At 49.2% G+C, this 27,413-nt stretch overlaps 1 protein-coding gene across 1 annotated transcript in view; it reads right to left on the reverse strand.

Moving 5' to 3' along the window:
• ZNF395 (zinc finger protein 395) overlaps window positions 1–22,860 on the reverse strand; it is a 42,149-nt gene extending 19,289 nt beyond the window's left edge. The window contains 1 exon segment of the mRNA XM_054717606.1: window positions 22,808–22,860. The gene's annotated coding sequence lies outside the window, so the exon portion shown is untranslated.
• Between the last annotated feature and the right edge of the window lie 4,553 nt (window positions 22,861–27,413).

The following is a 27,413-nucleotide window of genomic DNA, read 5'->3' on the forward strand; positions in this document are numbered from 1 at the left end:
TCTCTCCTACCTAGGGACACTGCAGCAAGCCATGACATCACCTAGTGACACTTCTAGGACACAGGTCGTAAGTCAAAATGATTCCTTACATCACTAATAACTTGGGTTTGTTTGTTTGTTTGCTTGTTTTAGTTAAGGAGAGTTAAGTTTGGAGTAAGACTCTCGTTTGCTAAATCTTGGGTGCCTGCTACAAGCTCTCTAATGAACAAGTAATTTATGGATCAAGGTGAGGGAAAGCAACCCACTGCCAAGTTTCAGGTTCTCTACTAAACCTCAGCTTTCTAATTCATGATCTCCACTGGGTAACCACTGCACCGAATGCCAGTTTGAGTTTTTAGTTCTTTGGCTGATATTTTGCATACCATCCTTAAACTTTTATCAAAGAGGTGCTCATTTTTTCCTTTAAAATATGTCAAGTTCTGCCCAGCCAGTGTGGCTCAGAGGTTGAGCTTCGACCTATGAACTAGCAGGTCACGACTCAACTCCCGGTCAAGGCACATGCCCGGGGTTGTGGGCTCGATCCTCAGTAGGGGGCGTGCAGTAGGCAGCCAATCACTGATTCTCTCTCATCACTGATGTTTCTATCTCCCTCTCCCTGATTCCATTTCTGAAACCAATAAAAATATTTTTTTTAAAGAAAATGTGTAAAGTTTTAGCTGAAAATTTTTTCCCCCTGTGGTGTTCTAAGCTCATTCAAAGGTTAAAATGTAGCGGTACACATCTCTTCTTTTACAACACAACTCAATGGAGATCAGGATTCCCAGTTATTTCCCAGCACCTCTTAGCCAGGGGCCATCTCTGAGAGATGCAAGTGCATGTGCAGAGCATTTACAATATATGCAGATACGTGTAAGGGCCTCTGAGAGTGCAGGTCACCGTCTGAACTGGGCAGAAGCAAGGTGTCATACCCCGGCATCACCACCCAAATGCTGCCCGGTGGTTCTCAAGTCTTTTTTTTTTTTTTTTTTTTTCCTGGACTGCCATCTCCAGAGAAAGTAAAAAAAAAAATACTCACTTCACTGAGCATATACGGACCTTTTCTTCCCAGAGGACTCTCTGCCCAGCCTGGCTTTGGATAGAAAACCCTCCAAGAGCAGCCAAGGCTATGAGCCAAAACTTTTACATCTCTCAAGTTGTGTAATACCATTTTTATTTTCTTAAATACATTTTTATTAGTTTCGGAGAGAAAGGAGCGGAAGAGAGAGATAGAAACATCAACGATGAAAGACAATCATTGATTGGCTGCCTCCTGCATGCCTCACACTGGGAATTGAACCCACAACCCAGGCATGCGCCCTGAATGGGAATCGAACTGTAAACTCCTGGTTCACAGGTTGGTGCTCAACCACTGAGCCACACCATTTTTAAAATGTGTGGTGTGCGTTTTTAGATTTTCACAATGCAAGCTTAAGGTACACAGCACTGAGCATGTTAGTGATTGATTCAATACCAACATTTCTAAATCAGCTATTCAAAGAATGACCATCTGGATTTTCAGAGCATTTAAATTATTTTCTTCTTCTGAAGGCTCTTAAAAACTGGATTACAGCCCGGCTGGCGTGGCTCAGGGCTTGAGCATCGACCTATGGACCAGGAGGTCAGGGTTCAAATCTCAGTCAGGGCACATGCCTGGGTTGTGGGCTCCATCCCTAGTGTGGGGCATGCAGGAGGCAGCCAATCCATGATTCTCTCTCATCATGGATGTTTCTCTCTCTCTCTCCCCTCTCCCTTCCTCTCTGAAATCAATAAAAATACACTTTTTTAAAAAAATAAAAAATAATAATAAAAACTGGATTACACTGATCAATGTGTAAGAGTTTAGACTCCCCATAAAATTAAAGTGACAGGCTATTATCAGGATGGACGGGACTCTTACAGGTTGCCCACCTCCCTTTCCGGGGCTGGAATCCCGGTCCCAGCATCCCCTCTGAGTGAGCATCCAGCCTTCCCGTTGCTGTGAGTACAAGATGGAACAGGATCACGGAAGGAAGAAATAAGGGGCCCGAAGAGCAGTGCTATTTTCCTGCTCCAGCAGATGGGCTGTAGAAACAGGTCGTCGGTGGGTGACACCGAATTTTCTCCAGCAAATAATAAACGACCCTGATCAACAAATACTTGTGTGGGTTCGACCACACAACAGTCTTCCATCAAGGGAAAGAGACACCACTCTGCTTGCCCGGCCAGCAGGACGAACATGTGTTTTCACCGTTCTGCCCAGGAACCAGCACACTTCCCCTTTCTTCACACCTCGCTCCCCATCGGCTCCCAGGCCACCGGGGCCACGCGTGGCGCTCTGTCCCGCGCTCTGTCACGCATACACGACTCTGCACTACATACGACCGTTCTCGGCACGGTGCTCGGTGCCTCCCCGGGGCTTAGGAAACTGTGTTTCTAACAGAACTGAGGGGACTTCTCTTCCTCAGACGCAAGCCCGCTGAGGGCAGAGGCCATAGCTTGCTTATCTCGTCAGACGTGTGATTTTAAGGAGATGATATTCCAGAAAGCCCCGGATTTCAAAAAAGAATGTGTTCTAAGAAGCAATACTTGCACCTATGGATGAGGACAGTGGGGGGGGAGGTAAGGGAAGAGGGTGGGATGGGAACCAGGTAGAGGGGAGCTATGGGGGGAAAAAAGAGGAACAACTATAATAATCTGAACAATAAAGATTAAATTTAAAAAAAATGAAAAAATAAAGAAATAAAAAGCAATACTTGCTGCTTGCCCTACAATGAAGACATGTATCAAAAGCACAGGGAGAGTTTGAGTGTTTCACCCCAGTTCTAAGATAGGAGTGTTGCCTTAAAAACAAGTTGGGAATGCTAAATAAGGAAGCAGGCACAAGGAAAACCGAGCTCACGTGTGTGTGTGTGTGTGTGTGTGTGTGTGTGTGTGTGTGTGTGTGTTGTGAGGCAGAGGGGTTTCCAGCCCTGCTCTGTACATGCACGGGGGGAGGGGGAGTGCGTATGCCATGTGTACGTGTGGGTACGTGCGTGCATGGTGGTCAAACCTGATTTACACTGTGCTAAAACTATGTGAGCGTTCCAGAAGGGAGGGGGGGAGGGCGGGCGGGTGATTGCTGACTCGGCATTTTACCCAGAGGCTGCAGCAAGGAGGGAACCGGGAGCTGAGTATCTCTGGGAACACAAGCCTCAAAGAATTAACAGTTTTCTCGAGCAGTTTTCAGAGTAAGCACAGAAGAGACCCGCGCATTGACTCAAACCGCCCATGAGTAAATGCTTGAATGGCACTGGGGTTTACACCCATTTTAATGCACACACTGGGGACCTTCCCTACTTTTCCTGACCTCCCAGCAACTCAAAATGTGGACGGACAGTATAATCTCCATGTTCCAGCTCCGAAAACCGATGTTCCTCGCGGAGGTCACCTGTTTGCCGAAGCTGGCGAGCACTGGCGTTGGCCGCTTTCCTGGCTGCTCCCTGGTCCTGTTCTCTCTTCCCCACGAGTGGAGACCCAGCAGCAGGGCAGGGGCTCCGGACCGGGGTGCAGGGTCCAGGGCTCAGGAGGCGCGGCCCTGACGCCTCGGCATGGCCTGATCTGACCTTCACAACGCCGTAAGGAACAAATGTGTCATTGGGAAGAGGGAGCCTCGAGGTAGTGACAGGAGAGCAAAGCAAAAGCTGGCAACAGAGAACTGTCCTAAAAATATAAAATGTGGAGGTGGGAATTTTAAAAGCCAAACAATCTGCCGTGGCTCAGTGGCTGAGCGTCGACCTATGAACCAGGAGGTCACAGTTCGATTCCCGGTCAGGGCACATGCCCGGGTTGCGGTCTCTATCCCCAGTGTGGGGCGTGCAGGAGGCGGCCGATCAATGATTCTATCATCCCTGATGTTCCTATCTCTCTCTCCTTCTCCCTTCCTCTCTGAAATCAATACAAATATATTTTAAAAATATAATAATAATAAAAGCCTAATCATCCAGGACCCCATTAGCCTGAGGCCCTGAGTGGCACACGCGCCAAAAAGGTCCAAGGTGCCAATTTAAGACACAAGGAAAGGGGTTCCTATGTTCTCACTCCTTTGAGAAGGCAGCGAAAGGCAGACTCTTTTCACTTAAGTGGTTAACACAGAAAAGGTATTTGGAACTCAGCAACCCTTTGAGTGAATAATGGCATTCCCCGATGGCACTGAATAAACAGACAGTGGGGCTTGTAAGGCGGGGGGGGAGGGGTGAGAACCACCTGGTGACTGGCCTGGCTGGAGTCAACAGGTAATAAAAGGACAGGGACACACAGAGCGGCAGGTACTCAAGAAAGATGCCGCCTGGTCTGAGAGACAGGCCAGGAGGGTGAGATCCCAAAGTGAAAATGAGAAACCACGCTGGCTCGTGCCGACAAGATCAGTCCACGAGAGACAGCGGGCCAGCAGAGACGAGCAGGGAAGGGAAGGGCCCAGAGACTCCGCAGGAATCCCAGCCTCGCCCGGGGCCACCGCCCCACCTGGGAGCGGAGAGTAAATAAGCTGTCATCTTGGAGATCATCAGGCACAAGGTAAGAAGCATGTGTGGCTGGGATGACATTTAAAAACCTGAAAGAAGGGCTGGGGACCGGAATTCGTTCCAAGACCAGGATGGTGGCTGGGCCAATGGGAGGAGATCGGCCGGGCCAGAAGGGAAGTCACCAGGCTTTTGCAGATCAACGTTTAACCCAGCGTTCCCTTTTATTCCCACTCCCCGGTGAACTGTACATGTTTTCCATTTCCATATGGGGAGGGGGGGGGGGGGCGTGCAGCTCCTCCCTGTCACTCCATCACCGTCTCCTGGAGTCAACAGGTAATAAAAGGACAGCGACACAGAGCGGCAGGCACTCAAGGAAGATGTCAGCTGGTCTGAGACGTCTCCTACCATTGGAGCCTTCCCCCCAGCACCAAAGGGAGTGCCTCCCACGCCCCAGGAGCGCCGGGGCTGAGAGGAAAGAACGGCCGGCCGGGAGCCGCTGCAGCACTAGAGCCGGCCCCTCGGAATGGCACCAGCCTGTGCGGGAGAAGGAAGCCCAGCCCCTGCTGAGGGAGCTTCTCCGGGGAAGGAACAGAGCAGCCAGGCACCTCCACCTGTGTGACCGCGACCTACCCTCAGCCCCCCTCTCGGAGCCTCCACTTCCCGCCCCGCCTGTGAAAATGAGACCAGTGCCCAGCATCGGGAAGGAACCCACCATTGTCCCTGCCCCGCCGCCCGTCTCAGATGGAGGCTGGGGAGCCAAGTCACACCGCGGGCCACTCTGGCTGCTCGGCCGCCGCTGCCAGGCTGGCGTCTGGGGAATGAGATTGTAAAAGGACGTTTGACCAGAACCAGTAATGCAACTTAACTGATTCTAAAGGAAACCAAGATGTTGACCATGGGAGAGCCGCTCATTAATTAAAATCACAGCAAAACTGATCTGCAGCAAGACAGGGGCACCGAGAAACCCAGGCAGTCCATGGAGAGGCCTGCTGGCCACAACCAACCCATCCCGGGGGTTCAGGGCTGAGCGTGGGCCACACCAAGCCCAGCGCCAGGACCTGCCGCCCGTCCCCCACATGACCTAGCTCCTCATTTCATCCCCAGCAGACACGTCCCAATTCTGCTCTTCTCTCCTGAGCCCAAATCTGTCTTGGTGCCCTGCCCAGGGTGGTCAAACCTCCCGGAGGCGGAACCTGGCCAGCCGCTGCGACCGACCTCTCATGCTGCTGCGGACTCTCCGGTCCTGGTTCCGGGTGTGCTGTCCCAGGTGTCCCGGGTCCGGCCCCGGGCCACACCGGCACAGACCCGCACAGGAAACAATTCCGCACCAACTCACCAGAAAGAGCACCAGGGAACACCAGCACCGGCGTTTTTAAAAACCTGCTGATACTCAACCCATGTGCCGGGCTCTGCTGATGAACTGGATCAGGGTCACTGAGAAGCCTAAGCTTCAGAGCCGTCAAGAGCCTCGGCCTCACTGAGCTCCCCGCTGGGTCCTACCTCCAGCACTTGTTGAGAAAAGCACTGACTGTCCTCCAGAGCTACATCCCGGCGTGTGCGCTTTCGCCTTAGATGAATGAATCAGAATCCGCTTCTTTTGTGGAAAACGCAAACATCCAGCAACCGGACACTGCAGCCTGATAGGAAGATGGCTTTCGGGATTCAGCTCATCAAGTGAGATCAACGTGCGTGTGAAAATTTTAAGCGCCTGACATACGTTAGCGAAGTGGAAATGTGTTATGAATTTTTTTTTAAAAATCTGCTGGGTGACTGGGAGGGTGAGGGGGGCAGACACATTCCCCCCAGAAAAAAACAAAGTCAGCCAAAGAGACCAGAGACAGCATAAAGGAAGGTCTTTACCTGCACAGAGAACAATGAGCCCCGTGGAGGGGGGCTCGCCCAAGGCACAGCCCACGAGGGAGGCACCTTTCTGCGGAGGCCACTTTGGAACCTTCACGCCCCAGTCATTGTGGGGATGAGGATGGGTTCAAAGACGGAACAGGGGTGGGGACACAGACTGACTGAGTCGCTGCTCCTGTCTGAGCTCAAGGTATCGGGGTGTCCACTCTCGGACGTTTCTCCGTAAGAGGACAGGGTGGCAGCTCTGATCAGCGTGCTCACTGGTGAGGCTGTCCTAAGCCAACGTGACAGAATGAACGTGGCTCAATCACAGAGACCATGGCTCTCGCTGCTGAGGTCCGAGAGACACGAGGGATGACACGGGCGCTCAGCAGGCCAAGACGCACAGGCCGTGGCTGCCCAGCGCTGGTGAGCCCCTGCCCGCCGCGAGGGCGGTCGAGGAGGCTGGCTCCGCAGGAATCTCGCCCACATCCGGCCGGCAGGCGGGCTGCACGCAGTTCAGGGCCAGCAGGAGACTAGAACCTTCTGAGGACAAAGGCAGCGGCATGTTCTCAGGCAACACAACCACATCTATCTACTTCGTGAGAACTGCTGCAGGGTAAGCGGACAAGGAGACCGATGCAATCCCCAGTCTCCCAGAGACCCGGTTCCTTCCGGGATGTCCCAGCCCAGTGGTCGGCAAACTCATTAGTCAACAGAGCCAAATATCAACAGGACAACGACTGAAATTTCTTTTGAGAGCCAAATTTTTTTAAACTTAAACTTCTTCTAACGCCACTTCTTCAAAATAGACTCGCCCAGGCCATGGTATTTTGGGGAAGAGCCACACTCAAGGGGCCAAAGAGCCGCACGTGGCTCGCGAGCCGCAGTTTGCCGACCACGGTCCTAGCGTGTCACTTATCAAAGGCGTACGTGCCAGTCACTGGCGAAGCACTTCACAGGCTTTTATCCTATGTCATCCCTCACAATGACATCATCATCTTCTTCTCCATTTTACAGATGAGGAAACTGAGACTCGGGGGGCGGGGGGGGCTGAGTAATGCTCCCGGGGCCACCCAGCTAGAAAGTGACAGAAGTCAGCTTAAATATGGCCGGTTCCCCAAGACGATGCTCTTTCTTCCACAGTCTACGGGAAAAGCGCGTATGCAGCAAGCAAGAAGCTAGACTGGTGACCTCTTCAAGGCTCCTTGTTGGTAAACACGTGAGTCACTCAGAGGTCAATGTGGGCATGGAAAGGAAATGAAACGGGCATGACAGCAGCAAAGCCACAAGCAGGGGGCTCCCCCAGGACCTGGGCTACGGTTATTCTTATCTCCCACTTTTCCAAATATCTCAGGGCTGCCAAGGAGCCCTAACTCCCCAATCATGTGACCTCAGACACATTACTTCCCCTCCCTGGGCCTCAGTTTCCTCGCCTCTCCCGCGGGAGAGATGGCAGCTCCTCCTCCGCGGGGTAACGTGAGGGTGGCGCGAGGCCACCCTGTCACACACAGTGCCTTGGTTTTTAAGAGCCATCAAGCTCCGCTTCCTAGCGATTCTGACTCCTCTGAGAGAGGACCCTGGGGAGGAAGGAAAACGCGCACCTCGGGCACTCGGCACTGTGCCTGGCACCGAGGGCTCCATATATGCTAGCCACAAAAAAAAAAAAAAGGCACCAAACTCTGAATAGCAATGAGCCAAACTTAAGGAATGATTAAGCAGAGGGGAAACCGGCCAGTAAAATTTAATACTGACAAGGGCAGTGCAATACATTTAGGGAAAGAAAAAAAAAATCGAAATCACGAAGAGCCCTGTGCCAACGGTCGGAATCCAGGAAAGGGACCTCCTCGCCACTGCCGATCAGACGGTCACCCTGTCGTGGTCACGAGGGCCAAAGCAAACAAACGGCACAGCCTTGTGTCCGGCACCACTGCACAAGTGCTGAAAACAAAAAGCAGCGCGCTGCCGCCCACCCCCCGTAAAAGCAGGGAACCCTCCGCCCTGGGAACACTGGAAGCTTGGCCAACCGTAAAAATAAGTTGTACAAACAGAGGACAGTCGCCTACACGGGCTGTGGGAGGCGGAGGGCACGCCAACGCAGCCAGAGGGATCAAGGCCAGCAGAGTCCTGTGAGAATCTAGCAAATGGGAGCGGTAAGGTGGGGCGCTAACGCCGCCGTCACCAAATCCTGAAATGACAGGGGCGGGAGCCCCAAAGAGGAGCCGCCTCCGAACCCCAGAAGCAGGCAATATCAATGCATTCCCGGGCTTGGGCCACTGCTTGAATGCAACGCTGGGGTTCCCCTGGGGTCAGGTCCAGAACTACTTTGATCAGCACCTGTGTGAGGGGTCTGACGACGGATGCATGGGAAGTAACGCAGGCCGCACAAGGGCTCTGCCTCTCTCACCAGCTCGGTGACCAGCGGCAGCAGCGCGTGCCCTTCCTTGCTACACTGGCATGGGTTTGGCCGGATACGAAGAATTCCTATGTTTTCCAGGAGCTCTCAGAGATCTAGAGATGAGGCCAAGAAGGGTAAATCCAGAGACGCACGCTGTCCTTCTCCACATAGAATGAAACTGTCCAAGGATATGACAGTGTTTCAGATTTTTTTTGGATTTCTAAGAACACTAAAATGCTTCCACACACCTCACCCTGGGCTTGAGCACTGAGGGTAAGGCACTCTGTATTGTAGAGCGGCACAGAAAAAAAAATCACAGATGCGTTAAGGTCTCCAGCCATGCAGTCCACAATGTGCTGCTCGTCCATCCTGCAATTCCTCTGCACACAGCCACAATCAACATGCAGGCCGAAGTCCCCAGGAGGGACCAGACAGAACTAACTATGTGGACCTAGGGGCTGTGGGTTCGATCCCCACCCCTTCCAGGCCACCAGTGCTAACTCACGGGGGAGGGGCACACACATACACAGCACAGCCTAAATCCTGTGCTAGCCTTAGAAAACAATCGCTTCATGTCTGAGCATATGAGGAACTGTCCCTGCCATGTGTCTTCATTAGGATTTAAAAGTAAAGTGCCCTATTACACAGCAATTCCCCTTTCTCCGTGTCTACCCTAGAGAATCACTCACCTGTGCCACAAAGAGGCGCGTGCAGCCAAGCTGACGGTAACATCTGTAACAGCAGAGGGTTTAGAAATAACCTTACATGTCCACCAGTGAGAGGAAGGCTGAACAACAGTTTCGCCTCTGGTTCCAAGAAAGGCCATCCAGGAGTTAAACAGAATCAAGAAGACCTACCTAAGGATTGGAAGCAATCACCAAGATGTGCCTTTGTGGGGCGGGGCAGCGGGGGACAATACGTGCCGTGCAAAGCACTTCTCTTTTTTTGAAGCGCTATGGGTATAATTGCAAGTATGTAAAGCATTTGAAAAATACCAGCAAACCTGAAACAGCGCTGACCTCTGGGGGAAGGGCTGGATTAGGAGTGGTTGTCAAGGAAGATTCCGTTTGCTCTGGAAGGTTTTTGCCTTTGCTTTCCTGTGAAGAAGGTGTTCGTTTACTCCCTGTGCAATAAAATTTCATTTAACTTAAAAGAAAAAAAGAAAGACACTGGCCCTGTTCAATACATTTCAGTAATATGTCTGGGGGCGCATGCTTCCCCACGAGGCTGACAGCTCAGCAGTGCAAAGCATCCGGGCTTCGCAACAGGGATCTTGTTTCAATGTTACAAGCCCAACTCTGTAACTCTGTAACTTATGTGCTAGTTCAAGGAAGAGGCAGGAAAAAGGGAGAAAGTGTGTTGGGGGCTTCTGGGTAATCCAAAGGGATGTCCTAGGAATCATTCCAATTCTTCTAGCTGAGGATTCCAGCTCTCCAACACAACAAACTCTCTCTCTCTCTCTCTCTCTCTCTCTCTCTCTCTCTCTCTCTCTCACACACACACACACACACACACACACACACACGCCAATAATGGCAGCCCTCGCCCCATCACACTTGTTCCTAACATTAATCTGGACCCTGTGGACACTGAGAAAAATCTGAATACCCCATTAGACAGGCTCCAAAATATTCCTGACTCACCAGGACTACCTAACCATATAGGGTACTGATTTGTTGTTGTTGTTGTTGTTGTTGTTAATCCTCACCGGAGCATACTTTTTCCCTTGATTTTTAGAAAGAGTGGAAGGGAGGAAGGGGGAGGAGGAGGGAGAGAGAAACATCTACATGAGAGAGACATGTCGATTGGTTGCCTCCCCCATGCACCCCGACTAGGGCTGGGGATCAAACCCACAGCCCTTATGTCCACAGGCCAATGCTCTAACCACTAAGCCAAACCAGCCAGGGCACAGGGTACCGATTTTTAATTCTTTTTTTTTAAATATATTTTATTATTTTTTACAAAGAGGAAGAGAGAGGGATAGAGAGTTAGAAACATCAATGAGAGAGAAACATCGATCAGCTGCCTCTTGCACACCCCCTACTGGGGATGTGCCCGCAACCAAGGTACATGCCCTTGACCGGAATCGAACCCGGGACCTTTGAGTCCGCAGGCTGACGCTCTATTCACTGAGCCAAACCGGGTTTGGCAGGGTACCGATTTTTAAGCACACACCCCCTCCATCTCTTCAAAGCACTATGTATAAAGTCCCCAGAAACACAAAATTTGAATCTTAAGAACCTAATTGGCAAAACTAACCTGAGCTGTGGTCCTTCTGATTGCGGGGAGGAGGGGGTGGGTAATCTAGAAATAGTCACGAGGAACATTTCTGGGGTGATGAAAATGTTCTGTCTCCAAATGCATTTGTCAAAACTGATTAACCAGCACACTTAAGATCTGAGCATTCCACTGTATGCAAATTATACCTCAATTTAAAAAAAAAAAAAAAGAGCAACTGAAACGCTGTTTCTCTGCCAGCTGCAGCAGAACTTTGAGCTGCCCTATCAGACATCTGAAATCCCTGTTATGCTATGTAAAGAGCACAGAGCACCATGGCGACAGTCGCCATAAAAATAGATAACAAGATTAAAATGGATAGAGGACACATGAATTTAAGAACGGCACACCAGGAGCCATTCATTTTCAGCAGCAGAAGAAAAATGGAAAGAGGAGAGGGAGTTTCTCATTCCCCCTGCACTTTGAAAAACAGCCGCCGAGTGTGGTTGTTTTTCCTAAAAGTGTTTTTATGACTTCCCAATACTCAAAGGACAAAATAGGCTGAGAACTGTTATTATTCCTCATTGTATTTTGCTTTAAAAAAAATTTTTTTTAAGCATATGGTAGTGTACGTTTTTCCCCCATATCCACTCTATGTGGCCCAGAGAACCAATTCATAGCAATTCAACAAGCAGAGCTGATGTGCCATACACTGTGTGGGCCCAAAGGGTACTGAGGTCAAGGAAAACCGGGCCCTTGGTCACCAAGGCACAGATTTCCAACTTTAGTTCCAAATAACCAAGTTCTGCCTGTATTTTTATATGCTTCTAAAACTGCCATTCCCTAAGCTGTGCACCCCGAAACTGCTTTACTCCATGTGAAGAGAGAGCACTTTCTTGCCAAATACTGGATGTTTTTCAAATGCTAACGTGTGAGCTTGGATCATGTGAAGACAGAAGTCATCTTGTGATGTTCTCCAAAGTTGAGATAAGCCTCTATTCTCTTTGCAGAGCTCTCTAAGAAATGTGTGCTATGTGATTTTGCCCCGGCAGTGCCCGCACCAGCAAAAAAGGTAATTCAAAAATACCAGGGAAGAAAAATCTAAAAATCTATACATATAAAAAGCCAGTGACCGGAACACTGTAACGACCAGAACGACCGGTCGCCATGATGCCCACTGCAGGTGGCCTGATCTGGGGGCGGGGCTGGCCGGCCAACCTCCTGCGGCCCCTCACCCCGACTGGCCCCACCCCTGATCGCCCCCCCCCCCACCCCAACAGGGGGCGGGGCTGGCTTGCCAACCTCCTGCAGCCCTTCCTCCTGGCAGGCCCCGCCCCCAATGGGCCCCTCCCCCCGGCCAGCTCCGCCCCCAACTGCCCCCCCCACACCAATCGGGGGTGGGCCGGCTGGCCAACCTACCACCGTCTCCTCCTCCCAACAGGCCCGGCCCCGATCCACCCAGATTGGGGCCAGGCTGGGCCGGCCGGACCCCACCCATGCACGAATTTGTGCACTGGGCCTCTAGTGTTAAATAATCAGGGTGGTTTCTAAATCAACTGTAAATTTCAGTAAACTTTAGGCAATATTAAACTAATCAAATTTTCTACATGTAAACGATAAATAATAAAAATGAAAAATTTTTTTACTTAAACCACAAACTTTTGCCTGATATAAAATATATACATACACACACACACATACACACACACTAGGAAATCCCACTCAAAAGTTTCTTTAAATGTATCCATCCCTTTTCCTCTTTGTCGCTAAACCTACAGAGCAATCCCAAGGCTCGGTCTCTTCCCAGGTGTCAGGATGGCATTGACAGTGCTATTCCTGCTGATAAAAATCTGTGGTGTTGGACACTGAAAGGAGATGGTCAAGGGCACTCCCAGGTCCCCAAAAGCCAAGCAGAGCACACATCATTCAACTGAAGGGTCCCACCTTGGTTCATTCATTTTCCTGCTAGAACTGGCCAATATACCCAATATTAGTCTTTTATTTTACTTATTATTATTTTCCATTTCTACCCAACCTTTCGCTTCCCTAAAGACCAAATTCCATTTTCTGCAGCCCTGTGCCCACAAACTGAGTCCTGCCCCGTTCTCGAAAGTGACTGTAGAAGAGTCTCCCGGAAATGCTGGGAGACACCATTTATAAACATTTTTAAAAGAGCTGACATGATGCTATTGACTCAGATCCTATGCAACTACAGGTAGAGCCCCTCATCCATATTCTCGTTCAGCTGTGACAAACCACCTAATGACCTGACCCTAGGACTGAGAAGGATTTTGGAGGTCAGCCTAATCTGTGTCCTTCTCTTCTACAGTATCTTTGCTCAATAACATTCAACCCAACTTGGATACCTCCAATAATGAGAAGTTCACTAGTCTATGGGCAAACATTTCCATTGCTGGGCAGCTCTGTCAGCTGGAAAACCCTGTTTCCTACTGAACTGAAAATCTGCCCTCCTAGTCTTTGGGGTTAAAAGGAACCTTAAAGCTCATCAACCTCAGTGTAATCATTCCACAGATGGGGAATCTGAAGCTAGAGAGGATCAAACCATTGTTCTACCCACCGGTCAAATTCCAACAGCAGGAGCAAACGTGAGCAGGTCTACCCTTTCCTATGCTTGATAACCACGAAAATACTTGCAAGCTCTGTCACGTGCCCACCCCATGAGTCCACTCCAGTCATTCCTGATTCTACACCATCCTGGTCGCCTTCCTGTGGATAGTCTTGCTGGCTCGTGTTTCTTTTAAATAATGCCCCCCCCCCCCGGGTAGTCCACATGTCACATGACCAGCAGAGGTTCTTAAAACTAGATCCCTTGACTGGATGGATGAATTCCTGATCCAGTTGAGAACTGGATTCAATTTGTAAACGCCTCATCCCACTTAGGGCTCACATTACTCTCACAAACATAAAACTACCTCAAAACTTTTTTCCCACATGATCTGCCCCTCCTCAGCATGTGTGGAGTTGCTACCACGGTTACACTGTGCTTGTCTGTTCACCTGTGGGTCTGACCCTTTCAATTAGATTATCAATTTCAGATCAAGAACTGTCTTATTTTGTGACTCCAGTGCCTCATCCTGTGTGTGACCCAAAGCAGGTAGGGACAGCCCAGCAGCTGTGGCTCAGTGGTTGAGAGTCAACCTATGAACCAGGAGGTCACCGTTCGATTCTCGGTCAGGGCACATGCCTGGATTGCGAGCTTGATCCCCAGTGTGGGGTGTGCAGGAGGCAGTTGATCAGGGATTCTCTCTCATCACTGATGTTTCTATCTCTCTCTCCCTCTCCCTTCCTCTCTGAAATCATTAAAAAATATATTTTTTAAAAAAAAAGGCAGGTAGGTACTCAAGATACATCACTGAATGTACCATCTACTTTTCCCCATCCTGTCCTTGAACAATAAAATGTTTTTAAAATGGCAGTGTTTAAGAGAAAGAAAAGACAAACCAGACTAGGAGAAAATATGTGCAAAAGATACAGCTGGTGAAGGACTATTAGCCATAATATACAAAGAACTCTTAAAACAATAATAAGAAAACAAACAACTTGATTAAAAAATTGGCCAAAGACCTTAACAGACACCTCACCAAAGACCTACAGATGGCAAAAAAGAAAAAAAAAAAAGTACATGAAAAGATGTCATCACATGTCATTAGGGAAATGCAAATTAAAACGAGACACCACTAAACACCTGTTAGAATGACCAAACTCCAGAACACTGACAGCACCAAATGCTGGTGAGGATGTGAAGCCACAGACACTCTCATTCACTGTTGGTAGGAACGCAAAATGGTACGGCCACTTGGGAAGACAGTTTGGCAGTTTCTTACAAAACCAGACATACTCTTACCATGTAATCCAGCAACAGCACTCGCTGGTATTTACTCAAAAAGTTGAAAACTTATGTCCACGCAAAAACCTGCACACAGATGTTCATAGTAGCTTTATGCGTAATAATTGCGAAAACTTGGAAGTAACCAAGACGTCCTTCAGTAGGTAAATTTAGAATAAACTGCGGTACATCCAGGCAATGGAATGTTATTCAGCACTAAGAAAGCCGTGAGAAGCAACGAAGGAAGCTTAAGTGCATATTACTAAGTGAAAGAAGCCAAACTGAAAAGGCTGCATACTCTGTAACCCCAACTATGGAACACTGTGGAAAGGCAAAACTGTCAAGGCAGTAAAAAAGGTCAGTGGTTGCCAGGGGTTTGGGGGGATGTTGGGATGAACAGGCAGAGCACAGAGGTTTTTAGGGCAGTGAAAGCACTCCATCTATATATATAAAAGCCTAAGCAACTGAACGACTGGTTGACTGGTCGTTATGATGCACAATGACCACCAGGGGACAGATACTCAATGCACAGGATTGGGCTCCTTCCTGTCTGGATGGGGCCTGCAAGAATCAGGCTCCCTCCTGTCTGGATGGGCCTGCGGGGATCGGACCAAAACCGGCTATCCAACATCCCCCAAGGGGTCCCGGATTGCGAGAAGGTGCGGGTCAGACTGAGGGACCCCACCAGTGCACGAATCTGTGCACCGGGCCTCTAGTAGGATACTATAATAGTGGATACATTTTATTGTATACTAGAGGCCTGGTGCACAAAATCGTGCACGGGTGGGGTCTCTCGGCCTGGCTGGCGATTGAGGCCTATCAGGGGGCCGGCAGGCCGAGGGGAGGGACCGCGGGAGGTTGGCTGGCCAACCAACTCCCCCCCATCGGGACCTGGGGGGAGGGGTCGCAGGAGGTTGGCTGTGGGAGTGCAATGACTACCCAGGGGCACCTCCTGCATTGAGCGTCTGCCCCCTGGTGGTCAGTGCATGTCATCACAACTGGTCAACCGGTCAATCTGGTTGTAACGGTCGCTTAGGCTCTTATATATATAGATATTTGTCCAAACTCAGAATATACAACTCCAAGAGTGAACCCTAATGTAAACTATGGAGGTAAAGTGATAGTGATGTGTCAATGTTGGTTCATCGGTTGTAACAAATGCACCACTCTGGTGGGGGATGTTGTTAATGTGGGAAGCTTTCTATGCATGTGTGGGGGCAGGGGGTTTTATGGAAAATCTTTACCTTCCTTTTAATTTTGCTGTGAATCTAAACTTGCTCTAGCCTAAACCAGTTTGGCTCAGTGGATAGAGCGTCAGCCTGTGGACTCAAGGGTCCCAGGTTCGATTCCGGTCAAGGGCATGTACCTTGGTTGCGGGCACATCCCCAGTAGGGGGTGTGCAAGAGGCAGCTGATCGATGTTTCTCTCTCATTGATGTTTCTAACTCTCTATCCCTCTCTCTTCCTCTCTGTAAAAAATCAATAAAATATATATTAAAAAAATAAAAATAAAAAACTTGCTCTAAAAAATAAAGTGGAAATATATATATATATATATATATATATATATATATATGACACTGTTTCTTCCACTGTGATACACACACATTATAAAAACACAAGTAATAAATTTTAAATGTAAAGAGTGTCACTCAACTTGATCCTTCAAGAAGCAACCAGTACTAAGTATTTCAGTATTAAAATTAGTAATTTCCTTCCAGTCATTTTCTATATACTTTTGTTTCTTTAAGATTTGAAATCACAGTGCAGATGCACTTTAACTTTTAACATAAACTTGTCCATATTATTGTAAAATTATTCCTAACCATTATTTTGAATGCCCTTAATATCCTATATAATAAAAGGATAATATGCAAATCAACCGAACGGTGGAACGACCGGTCACTATGATGCACACTGACCACCAAGGGACAGATGCTCAATGCCGGAGCTGCCCCCTGGTGGTCAGTATGCTCCCACCGGGGGAGCACCGCTCAGCCAGAAGTCCAGAAGCCGGGCTCATGGCTGGCAAGTGCAGTGGTGGTGGTGGGAGCCTCTCCCGCCTCCGTGGCAGTGCTAAGGATGTCCGACTGACGGCTTAGGCCCATCCCCCGAGGGCTGAGGGGACCACCACCCCCCCCCCCCCCCAGTGCATGAATCTCATGCACCGGGCCTCTAGTTCTATTAAAAAGACACATTCACTTATAGATTGCTTCCAGTCCACTCATACCATTGGCTATTAAGGTTATTTCCAATTTTTCACAATAGTTTATTTAAAAAGCTCTGAATAATCTCTGTGCATAAAACAGCATCTACATTTTGGATATGGTCTCAAGTATATCTCTAGAAGTAGGATTATCTGATTAGAATGTATGAACATCTCGACACATTACCATTCAAATTTTAAAAACTGAATCAGACTTTTCATGTATCTCTTACTGAATTTCTTTTTTAAATTTGGGCCTCATTCTGGGTGATTTTGAACGTGGACTTACCTACTAAATAAGCAATTCCTCCCACCTGTGTGTCTTCGTCCACGCACTGGAAAAACGGGGAACAGCTCAAGACCAAGAACAGAATCCTATGGCACTTGCTTTCAGACCCCCTTCCAGGCTGACGCGGTGCCACTAATTAACAGGTTTTGCCTATTAATAGCACGATCAAAATAAATTAATAACACCATCGAGCTCACATTCTACCATCATATTCAAATAACTGTTAAATATTTTCCTACAAAGCCAAAGTGTACCAAAGCTGCTACATCATTTCTCTGATCTAGTAACCAAACCATCATATAAAACAGGCAATGGGTTTCATTTCATCCGATTCGGCGGGCTCCTGATTATCCTAGCATCCTCAGGCCACACATTTTTTTAAGCAAAAAGCACTTCCGTTTCAACTCTTTTTTAATGTTACAAAAGCAGTATTTTAAAATAATCAGATTGTGCAATCTGTAAACACACACACACACACACACACACACACACACACAAACAGGGTGTCTTTTGCTCAGTCCCTCTTACCTGTAGCTCACCTGGGGAGGCATAACAAGTGGCTATGGACTCCCAGGGTACACCAATCTGTCTCAGGACCACAGAGGCCTGAACTTACTCACTTCAGCTGGCCCTAAAAGCAGCCTAGTTTTCCAGGAACCGTTTGCATTAACACCTGGGCTTGGACCAGTTATTCCGTATTCATTATGAACCTCTGGACCCTGGAGGCCTACCCCCTGGGGACGTCCTAGGAGTAAGGCTGTACCGGAAGAAATGGCACAGCTCCTCTCCCTGCTATTCCTTTACTATTGACTCAGAACCAAAGCTCCCGAGAGTCTAATGTCATACGGCACTTGGCAGTCATGACTCACATCTCACCAAGTTATTACCTCGACTTCGTTCTTAGAAGATACATGCCAGAAGCCTCGATCCAACCATGGCAGCCATGGTAGTGGAAAAGGGGAATGCTTGGGAGATCTTGGGGTCACTAGAAATTTGTCTCACTATAGAGAATATGTCACAAAGCCCTCCAATAAGTACCATTCCAACCCATCAAAAAAAAAAATGTTGCCGAGTCCCAGCCAATAGCAACTCAGAAAGTGCTGTGGACTTGCCTAAAATAAATCATTTGCACACAAACATCTGAGGTTCCGTCAGGTCAGACTCCTACCTGAATCCTCTTGAAGACCCAGGTCACACACCCAAAGACCTGCAGGACTAAGCAGCGATGTAAAGCGATTGGACTGAGGCAACAGCGAGCGCTGGGACTATGACAACGAGAGACCACAAGACCTGTCTCCCACACCCAGGGAGCAGCCACCACTCAGCTCTAGGAGCCTGCCTGATCGGATTCTTTAAGGCAATCCCAAATCCAGAGGTCTTCTGGATCGCTCCCACGTTCATAAAAACCTTCGGGTAGTACAAATGACAACACGTCTGAAGACTGAACATCTTCTTTGGGCCACCTACTTGTAACCCCTACACTACGCTTTAATCCTAAACCCCCCTTGCCAACCTGATTCTGCCTACGCGCTGCTCATCACTCTTGCACACACCGTGTACATCCCCAACTCCAAGTCTTTGCCCATGCTACACCTCCTACAGCCCATAAGACCCGCCCTGAAAAGGTTTACCCCAGACTTCCTGCCCTATTCCAAACAGTTTTTCCAAGGCACTCCAGCACAGGTTGCTCACCCCTTCCTCTGAACTCTATGGGTAACTATTTTTCATTGTGGCATTTAATCATTTTGCCCTGCTCCTTAATCATAGCTCTGTCTTAACACTCCAACTAGCCTGTCAACTTCCAGTCTCTTCCTCATGCTTCCTTCCGCCCACAGCACTAATAAGGGTCGCTCTGCACATGAGCAGCTTAACAAACACTCGCAAGATGTGAAAATTCTCCGTAACTGTGTTTTTCACACTGTGGGGCAGGATCCATTCCAGAGTGGTTAAATCAATTTAGTGGGAGACAAGTATTTTTAAATGAAAAATAATAGAATAGAAAATAAAAGCAGCAGTGGAGACTGTACCAAGCCAAGGAAAGTAGTATTTTATGAACTTGAATTAGATTTTTACATACGTGATTGAGTGGACGAGGCCACGGGAGAGCAGAAAACACTGCTCTATAAAGAGTGAATTAGCGCAACTACTGCTCCGTGCAATTTTTTGGACCATCATACATTCCCTATAAAGAAAAAAAAAAAATAGCCCTAGCCAGTTTGGCTCAAGGGATAGAGCATCAGCTTGCAGACTGAAGGGTCCCAGGTTTGATTCCAGTCAAGGGCACATGCCTGGGTTGTGGGCTCAATCCCTTGTGTGGGGCATGCAGGAAGCAGCCGATCAATGATTCTCTCTCATCACTGATGTTTCTATCTCTCTCTCCCTCTCCCTTCCTCTCTGAGATCAATAAATATATAAATATATATATATATTTTTTAAAGTCTGATGGACTATGCAAGTCACTTCCCCTGCTAGATCACCGATCCTACATCTCCAAGAAACAGAGAGGCTGAGGAAATGCAATTACATTCTCCACTCCTTCTGCAACTTTTTGCAATCATCCTTCCCATTCACCAGCCCTCAGATGTTGCAAGTTGAGTCTTGGGGAATTTGTTCAGCAAATCACCCCAAGTCACCCTTGCAACAAGAAAGCAGAATTCAGAGCTCAGGAAAGACCTCTGCAGGCAGGTCGCTGGATTCCTGGGAACTGGTAATGGTTCAGGTTGGGAACTGGCCTGGCTCTGGGAAACGCAGTATCCTCAAGCCAAAATTTCCTCCTTGCTCCGTTAGGTCATCTAGCTGCTCCCCACCTCCACCCATGAGTGGGACACCAGGACTAGCCTGAGGTTCTCAGTGGAGAGCAAGTTCAGCTCGTTTCAAAACCCAGCAATGTATGTCTTTAGCAAATTCCATTCCACTCCCCGCTTCCATCACACTCATGGTTAGAAGAAAAAGCAGCCCATTCTCCTCGGACCCTCAATTTCCCAGAGGAGTTTTGCCAACTGCAGGGTCAGGACCAGGAGATGTCATTTGAATGGCAATACAGAACAGAGTCTAACAATTCGGACCCTCACTAGCATCCTCCACTCCGTCCCTGTGACCAAGAAGATGTCCCACGTATTTCCGGGGTGCCTTCCTTCTCCCAGCCTTGGCAGCCTTTTCCACACTATACACCCCGGTTCCCCCCCCCAATCTCAGAGTCACAGTCGCTTGCAGGACACCTATGTTTGGATGTCTTGACAAAACACAAAACTTCTCTGCAGCCTGGGTGTCAATTACTTCTCTCCAAAACACACATTTCCAACTTCTCGATTTCTCGAGTTACCAACTACCAGTACAGCGACTCCAAGGCCTTGGCATGGAATCGATTTCCACAAGGTATTAATTTCCGCCCATCTCTTTCCTTCCTCCTGCCCCTGTCAAACAGATTATTTCAATGTTACTGTTTCTAAAACGCATCCTCCTTTCCATGTCCAGTTACCCCGGGTCCAAACCCTGGGCACTCCACAACTGTAACTGCCTAACTGATGCGTCTCCTAATATCCCTTTTTAAACACCTTTCCAACTACCCTTTCATTGTGTCACTCCCTGGCTCAAGAACTTGAATATCTCCGCAGTACCCAGGGTCAAGTGGAGTTCCCAGTCTGGCTTTCGAGCACTTTGACAATCTCAACCATTGTTCCTCTCCATCTTTATCTCCTGCTGTCCAGGAAATGTTCCCTGGTCTGGCCAAGGCCGTCTCCTTGTCTCGTCTCGGAAAGGCCATGCTCATTCGCACCTCACGGCCCGCCCTGTCTCAAGGGTCTCGTCTTCCAGGAATATAGGCCTGGCGATTCCCACCCGTAGCTCGCGTCTCTGAACTCAAACAGCACCTGTTCTATACATTGCATTTTTAAATTAATTGTGCACTATCTTGAGTTTTACTTTACCTGCTCTCGTCTTCCTGTCCCCTTCCCGAGTTTATAAACCCTAGCAGGCATCATCTCGTGTGTCGTCTGTATCCTCCCTCCCCGGGATCCCTGTTGGAACCTCTTCTCTGCTGGTAGTCCCTTTGCAACCTCTTGCACCTGTTACTTCTTCCCCTCCTGCCTTTGGCCCTTTGCCAGTGAGTCATCTCCAGTGCGTAATTTATTGCAGAGCTTAGGACTGTAAATCCATTCCCCAACTCTAACCTTTCCTTTGATATGGCCCCCTGCCCCCCAGCATTTACAGAATTTAGGCGGCCATAACACATGCATTTGAACGCGAACTCAGAAATCACTCCCACCTGGTCAACAGGTTTTGTGAGGCCTCAGATTTGTGTGCCTCTTATCCTCTCCCAGAGAGCCTGGCATGGCGCTGAGCACACAGCAGCTCCTCACAAGTACCTGTAGAGTTGAACTTCATTGCTATGTTTCCTTGTGTTTCAAGTTCCTTGGGACCCAAACCTCTGTTTACACAACACCTTAGGCGGGTGTCAAAAAAGGCCTTCGGTGTCTGTGGATGACTCGCTCTCAGGCAAACTAGACCAGACACACTTTTCTGGAGAGAGGAGTGTCAAGAACTTAGTGGTGGCCTATAGGCAACCCTTGCGCCTGGCAGCCTGGCACCATGCCCGCCGGTGGAAGTGCTCCAAAAGACACCAGGAATTGGCCAGGGCTGCCAGAAATCACAGAGGCAGCAGCGCCCTCTCACCGCCTGGCAGGTGGGCTTCTCTAGGCTCCTGAGCCAATCCTAAAGTGAAGGCGCTGCGCCCTCAACTCCAAGGCAGGGAAGAAAAATGCTGCCTTTAAATTGTTTGCACATGACAAACTCCCCATCCGGGCCCCCCGCGGGCACCCCACATGCCCACAGTGCCAGCTCCTAGGAGGGTCAGGGGCCACCAGTGAGGAGAGGCAGAGTTAACCGCACGGAAGGAAGTGGGGGTGGACAGAAGAGGACAGAGAGGGTGGGGGCCAGCTCCCGAGGTAGAGGGTGTGTCGCGCCGCGCGCCCCGGAGCCCAGCGCTCGCTCGCTCGCTCGCTCGGTAGAGTGGGCAGGAACGCGCGGGGCACCGGAGGGCTGGGCTGGGGGCCCAGCCGGAAAGGGTCAGGGAGGGGGGCAGGTCAATCTCCGTCGGAGAAGCGACTCTGGACAACCGTTCAAAGTTGGGGAGGGGGTGCCTTGGCGAGCGCCGGCCGCGAGCGAAATAAACAAGGCGGCACACGGGAGAGCGAGCGGCCACCCCCACCCAGCCAGCGCGGGCACTGCCGCAGCGTCCCCGCGCCCCGACCCGCCACTGCCCCGGCGCTCCGGCCTCCCGGGCCCTCAGGCCCCGACCCGGCCCCGGAGGGCGTGCGGAGCGTGGGAAGTTCTCAGGCCGCCCCCGTCTCGGGGCTGCAGCGCTGCGAGGTCCCAGCACAGCTCACCTCGCCTCGCCTCGCCACCAGCAGCAGCGCGGGCCGGACAGCTCCGGCTTGGACAGCTCGGCTCGGCTCCGGGCTGCAGCTGCCGTCGCCCCTGCACACCCACCGGCGCGGCCCACTGCCCGGCTCCGCTCCGGCCGCCCTCTCGCCCGCCCAGGCTCCGTTCGCGCCCACCTGGCCGGCCTGCCCTCCCTCTCCGGGACACTGCGCTCACGTACGCGGCCGCGGCCACAACCCGGCCCGGATTCCCGCCCGGGAAGGGAGCGGAAGAGCGCGCCCGCCAGCGAGTGAACGAGCGAGACCAGGGGACACACCCCCCACCCCGTACCGCCCTCCCCACCCCACCCGCTCCCCCTTTTCCCCGCCCCCAGCCCCAGGCTCCGCGCGTGCACGCGGCCTGCGCGCCTCTCGCCGGCTCCGCGCGCCCGCGCCCTCCCCGCGCACCCAGCGCGCGCCTGGACGCACACCCCCCCTTGTAGACCGTGGGCGCTCAATAAGTTACCCAGCGGCTCCTCGCGCACGTACGCCATTGAACCTGACCGAGTGGTGACCCACCCCCTCAACCCCCCACCCCCACCACAAAATCGGAACCGGCGGCTACAGCCCCGAACCGAACCGGAGTGCTTTTTTCCACTGAACCGCCAACCCAGCCAAAGTTTCTTGCTGTTGTTTTTCCAGGCCTGGCTCTGGGACGGGCTTCTCCGAGAGGAGCCGCGCTGCCCCGGGCGGGAAAGGAAGCCAGAACGCCCCAGGCGCCACCGACGGGAGTTGGGCGGGGGCGATGGGGACCCAGGCTGCGCGGCCCGACCCGCCGGGAACGCGAGCGAAAGCGGGAGAGGGAGCGCTGGAATCAACCTTTCCGTTTTTCTTTTTGATTGAATGTTTTCTTCTCCATTTTATGACATTTTACACGAGCTCACTCGTTTGTAGTTGTAAAATGAGGCGTTATTTACTTTTTCTGGAAGGGGAGAAAGTTAACTATTAGCTTTCAGCCCTTATGTAAACAAGGCCGGTTGCTTTTGGCACCGTTAGGCTCTGGCTTTTGTGTAAGTTGTAACGAGGGGAATTAAGCTGTTCCATTGTGTTGCTCTGTTTTTCCGAGATAAGACCAGAGGCACAACGCAGTGAAGGGTCCCAGTGTCTATATGTGTGGGCCTGTTATATGTTTAAATGCGTGTAATGACTGGAAGAGTAATAATTTCCCTTCACCAAAACGTTTTTAAATATTTGGGGGCACACTTGTTGAATGCACGGTGAGCCTTCCAGGTGAGGCACGCTGTTTTTCTTGCCGAGTGGCAGCGGGGAGGGTGCTGGAAAGGAGTAAAGGCTTTGCCAGCAGACAAGCCTGGCGTGCAATACTGATGTCACTGCTGAGCAAGCTTTATGATCTTCAGCAGTTTCCTTTATCTCGCTGAACCTCAACTTCTTCGTCTGTCAGACAAAACTTTTTTAAAAACATAGGTATAATTCCTAGCTTGGAACAAAGAAGCAATAAGTATTATTTCCTTTCCCATATTTCCCGCCATTGGTTAAAAAATATCTAAATAGAACCAAAATTCCTATAGGACATTGGTTCTCAACTGGGAGCAATGTCTGGAGACTTTTTTTTTCTTCTTCACTATTTTGAAAATATTTTAACTTGTTTATATCCAATTTTTTTCAATTACGGTTGACAGTCAATATTATTTTAATTAGTTTCAGGTGTACGACATAGTGATTAGACAACTGTATAGTTTACGAAGTGACCCTGTCCATAATTCTAGTACTCACTTAGCACCATACATAGTTATTACAATATTGACTATATTCCCTATACGGTACTTTACATCCCCTTGACTATTTTGTAACTACAAATTTGCACTTCTTAATCCCTTCTTTTTTTTTTCACCCAGCCCCTGAAACCCTCTCCCATCTGGCAACCTTCTGTATCTAAGTCTGTTTCTGTTTTGTTGGTGTGTTTATTTTGTTCTGTAAGTCAAATCATATTGGTGTTTGTCTTTCTCTGTCTGACTCATTTCACTCAGCATAATACCCTCTAGGTCTATCCATGTTGGCACAAATGGCAAGTGGCATTATTTTCACGGCCAAGTAACATTCCATTGTATATATGTACCACATCTTCTTCATCCAATTGTCTATTGATGGGCACTTGGGTTGTTTCCATATCTTGGATATTGTAAATAATGCTGCAATGAACATAAGGGTGCATATATCTTTTCGAATTAGTGTTTTGGATTTCTTCAGATATATATCCAGAAGTGGAATTGCTGGGTCATATGGTAGTTCTATTTTCAATTTTTTTGAGGAAACTGTCTGGAGACAGTTTTGATAATTATAAAAGAGGGGGTGCAACTAGCATCTAATATGTATGGGCTCACAATGCTCCTTAATACCCTACAACACACAGGACAGCCCCCCTCCTCCCCCCCCCCCCCCCCCCCGACACACACACACACACACACACACACACACGGACAACAAAAGATTACCTAAAATTTCAATAGTGCCATTGTTGAGAAATCCAGTTATATGATAATTCTGCTATGGAATAATTAACCAAATACTGGTTCTACCTCTTAATTCTCACCCTCAAGGAAACATTCTTGTTTTGCATTGAAAAGAATATAAAAAATGAAGGCATTTTGAGGATCATAGCAATTATGTTCATACACAAACCCTTCCCTTTTTTTTGTTGTTGTTAATCCTCACCTGAGGATATGTTTTCCATTGACTTTTTTTTTTTTAAGAGAGTAGAAGGAAGGGGGAGAGAAACATCAATGTGAGAAAGACATCAATTGGTTGCCTCCCATATGCACCCTGACCAGGGCTGGGAATCCAGCCTGCAACAGAGGTAGGTGCCCTTGACTGGAATTGAACCCTGGGCCCTTCAGTCCGTGAGCCGACATTCTATCCACTGAGCCAAACCCTCTAGGGCCACAAACCCTTCCCTTAACATGAAAACGCAGACTGGAATTTTACATTTCATCATTGAAGGAATATTTTCGTTAGTTAGCAACAATGTATGCTCCCTTTTTCTTAAGGTATCTTATATATTACGTTCACTACAGTTCATAAACAGCTACCTGTCCTTGTTTTCCTTTTGCCTCAAACAGTGGGTGTTTACTCACTTCTGTATATTCTCTGCTAAGTCCCTTGCCTATCCTGAGGTTTATAATATAGTCTCTGCCCCCAAGGAACATACAACCTAGTAGGAAATGGATTAATGCACATGCAACCATTAAGGAACAATACAAGATGGCATGTAATTAAGCTTAATTGCAGCGCCCAGACTAATGTGGCTCCGAGGAGAGGGCGATGAGTTCCACCAGCAACAGTCCACTACTGCCTGTGTGGCTGAGGCGTTCAGTAAATGTCTGCGGGATAAAATGAAACGGTGGAGGTTTTTTACACGAGCTAGGACTCGAGCTAGCCTAGAAGCTTCATCACAGGATTTAAGCTGCTCAATTTTGTAAATGGATGTCGGTGCCTGGCTGGCAGTGAGTTTATTTCTCTTAAAACGTCCGGTTCAAACTTGTAACCGAATCTATATATTTCCACAAATGATTGAATCTTAATAAAAGTGAAACAATCATTCATTCGGCAAATACGTGAGTGCCTTCTGTGTGCAAAACCAAAAGAACATCTGGATTGGAACAGAACCCATAGCTTGTTCTGTTAGAGACGCAGGCCGTCAGGAGGCTGTGTTCTCTCACAGCGGATACTGCACGCATCTCCCCTTTTGCTGCAGGTATGTACTTGCACAGTGTGCATTCCAGAGTTCTGCACATTAACACAGACTCAGGACGAACTTCCCACCGCAAACTTCCATTCCCAAACACACACCCAGCACTTAGCACCTTCACACGGAATCCAGGCCCTGTCCTAAACACACGCTGCACCGCACACACATTGCACAAAGCAAGATGTGCTTAGAAAGACTATAAGGTGTTTGTTTCCGATCTTGGCTCCCGACCCCCCATAACTAGAGGTTACTCTTCTTGGAAGCTGTCCCATCTAGCACTGTGCTTCACCTTGCTTCCTCCCACACCCTGGTCCCTATTAAAATATAGGCATCTTGTGTCTCTTTTCCGTCAAAGTAATTAGCTTCTTGGAGAGCATATCCCATTCGCTTGAGGTTAAGCAAACCCAGGCCCTACGTTGTCTTACATGGACACATTTATAGGTGCATAGGAGTGTCAGATTGCCACCATCTCCGATCCTCTGACGGTAACTGCTTCCAGGTTTGTCTCCCTCCAATCCACTCTTTACACCAGCCCCTTTGCTCTGCTTAAAACTCAAAGGCTTCCTGTAGCTTTTATAACAAAGTCCCAGCATTGCTCATTAAGATCCTTCATGGTGTGGCTTCTGATCGCTCCTCCAGCCACTACTTGCCCCTCTCTGCCTCTACCCCATTCACTCCGCACTTCAGACATGCCAACCAGGACTTCTGTCCTTTGCCTGCACAGACTTTTCCTTTGTTTGATACATGCTCTTTTTTCTTCCTAGATCATTCTCCACCCATCTCTCTCACTCTTTTTTTTTTCTGTTAATCTTCACCCAAAGATATTTTCCCATTGATTTTTTTTTTTTAAGAGAGTGGGAAAGACGAAGAGAAACATCAATGTGAGAGACACATCTATTGGTTGCCTCCTGCATGCGCCCGACCAGGGCTGGGGAGGAGCCTGCAACCAAGGGATGCGCTGTCCCTGAGCAGAATCGAACCTGGGACCCCTTGGTCTACAGGCTGAGGCTCTATCCACTGAACCAAACCGGCTTGGGC

The sequence above is a fragment of the Eptesicus fuscus genome, chromosome 6 (assembly GCF_027574615.1).
Source record: "Eptesicus fuscus isolate TK198812 chromosome 6, DD_ASM_mEF_20220401, whole genome shotgun sequence".
Taxonomy (NCBI): Eukaryota; Metazoa; Chordata; class Mammalia; order Chiroptera; family Vespertilionidae; genus Eptesicus; species Eptesicus fuscus.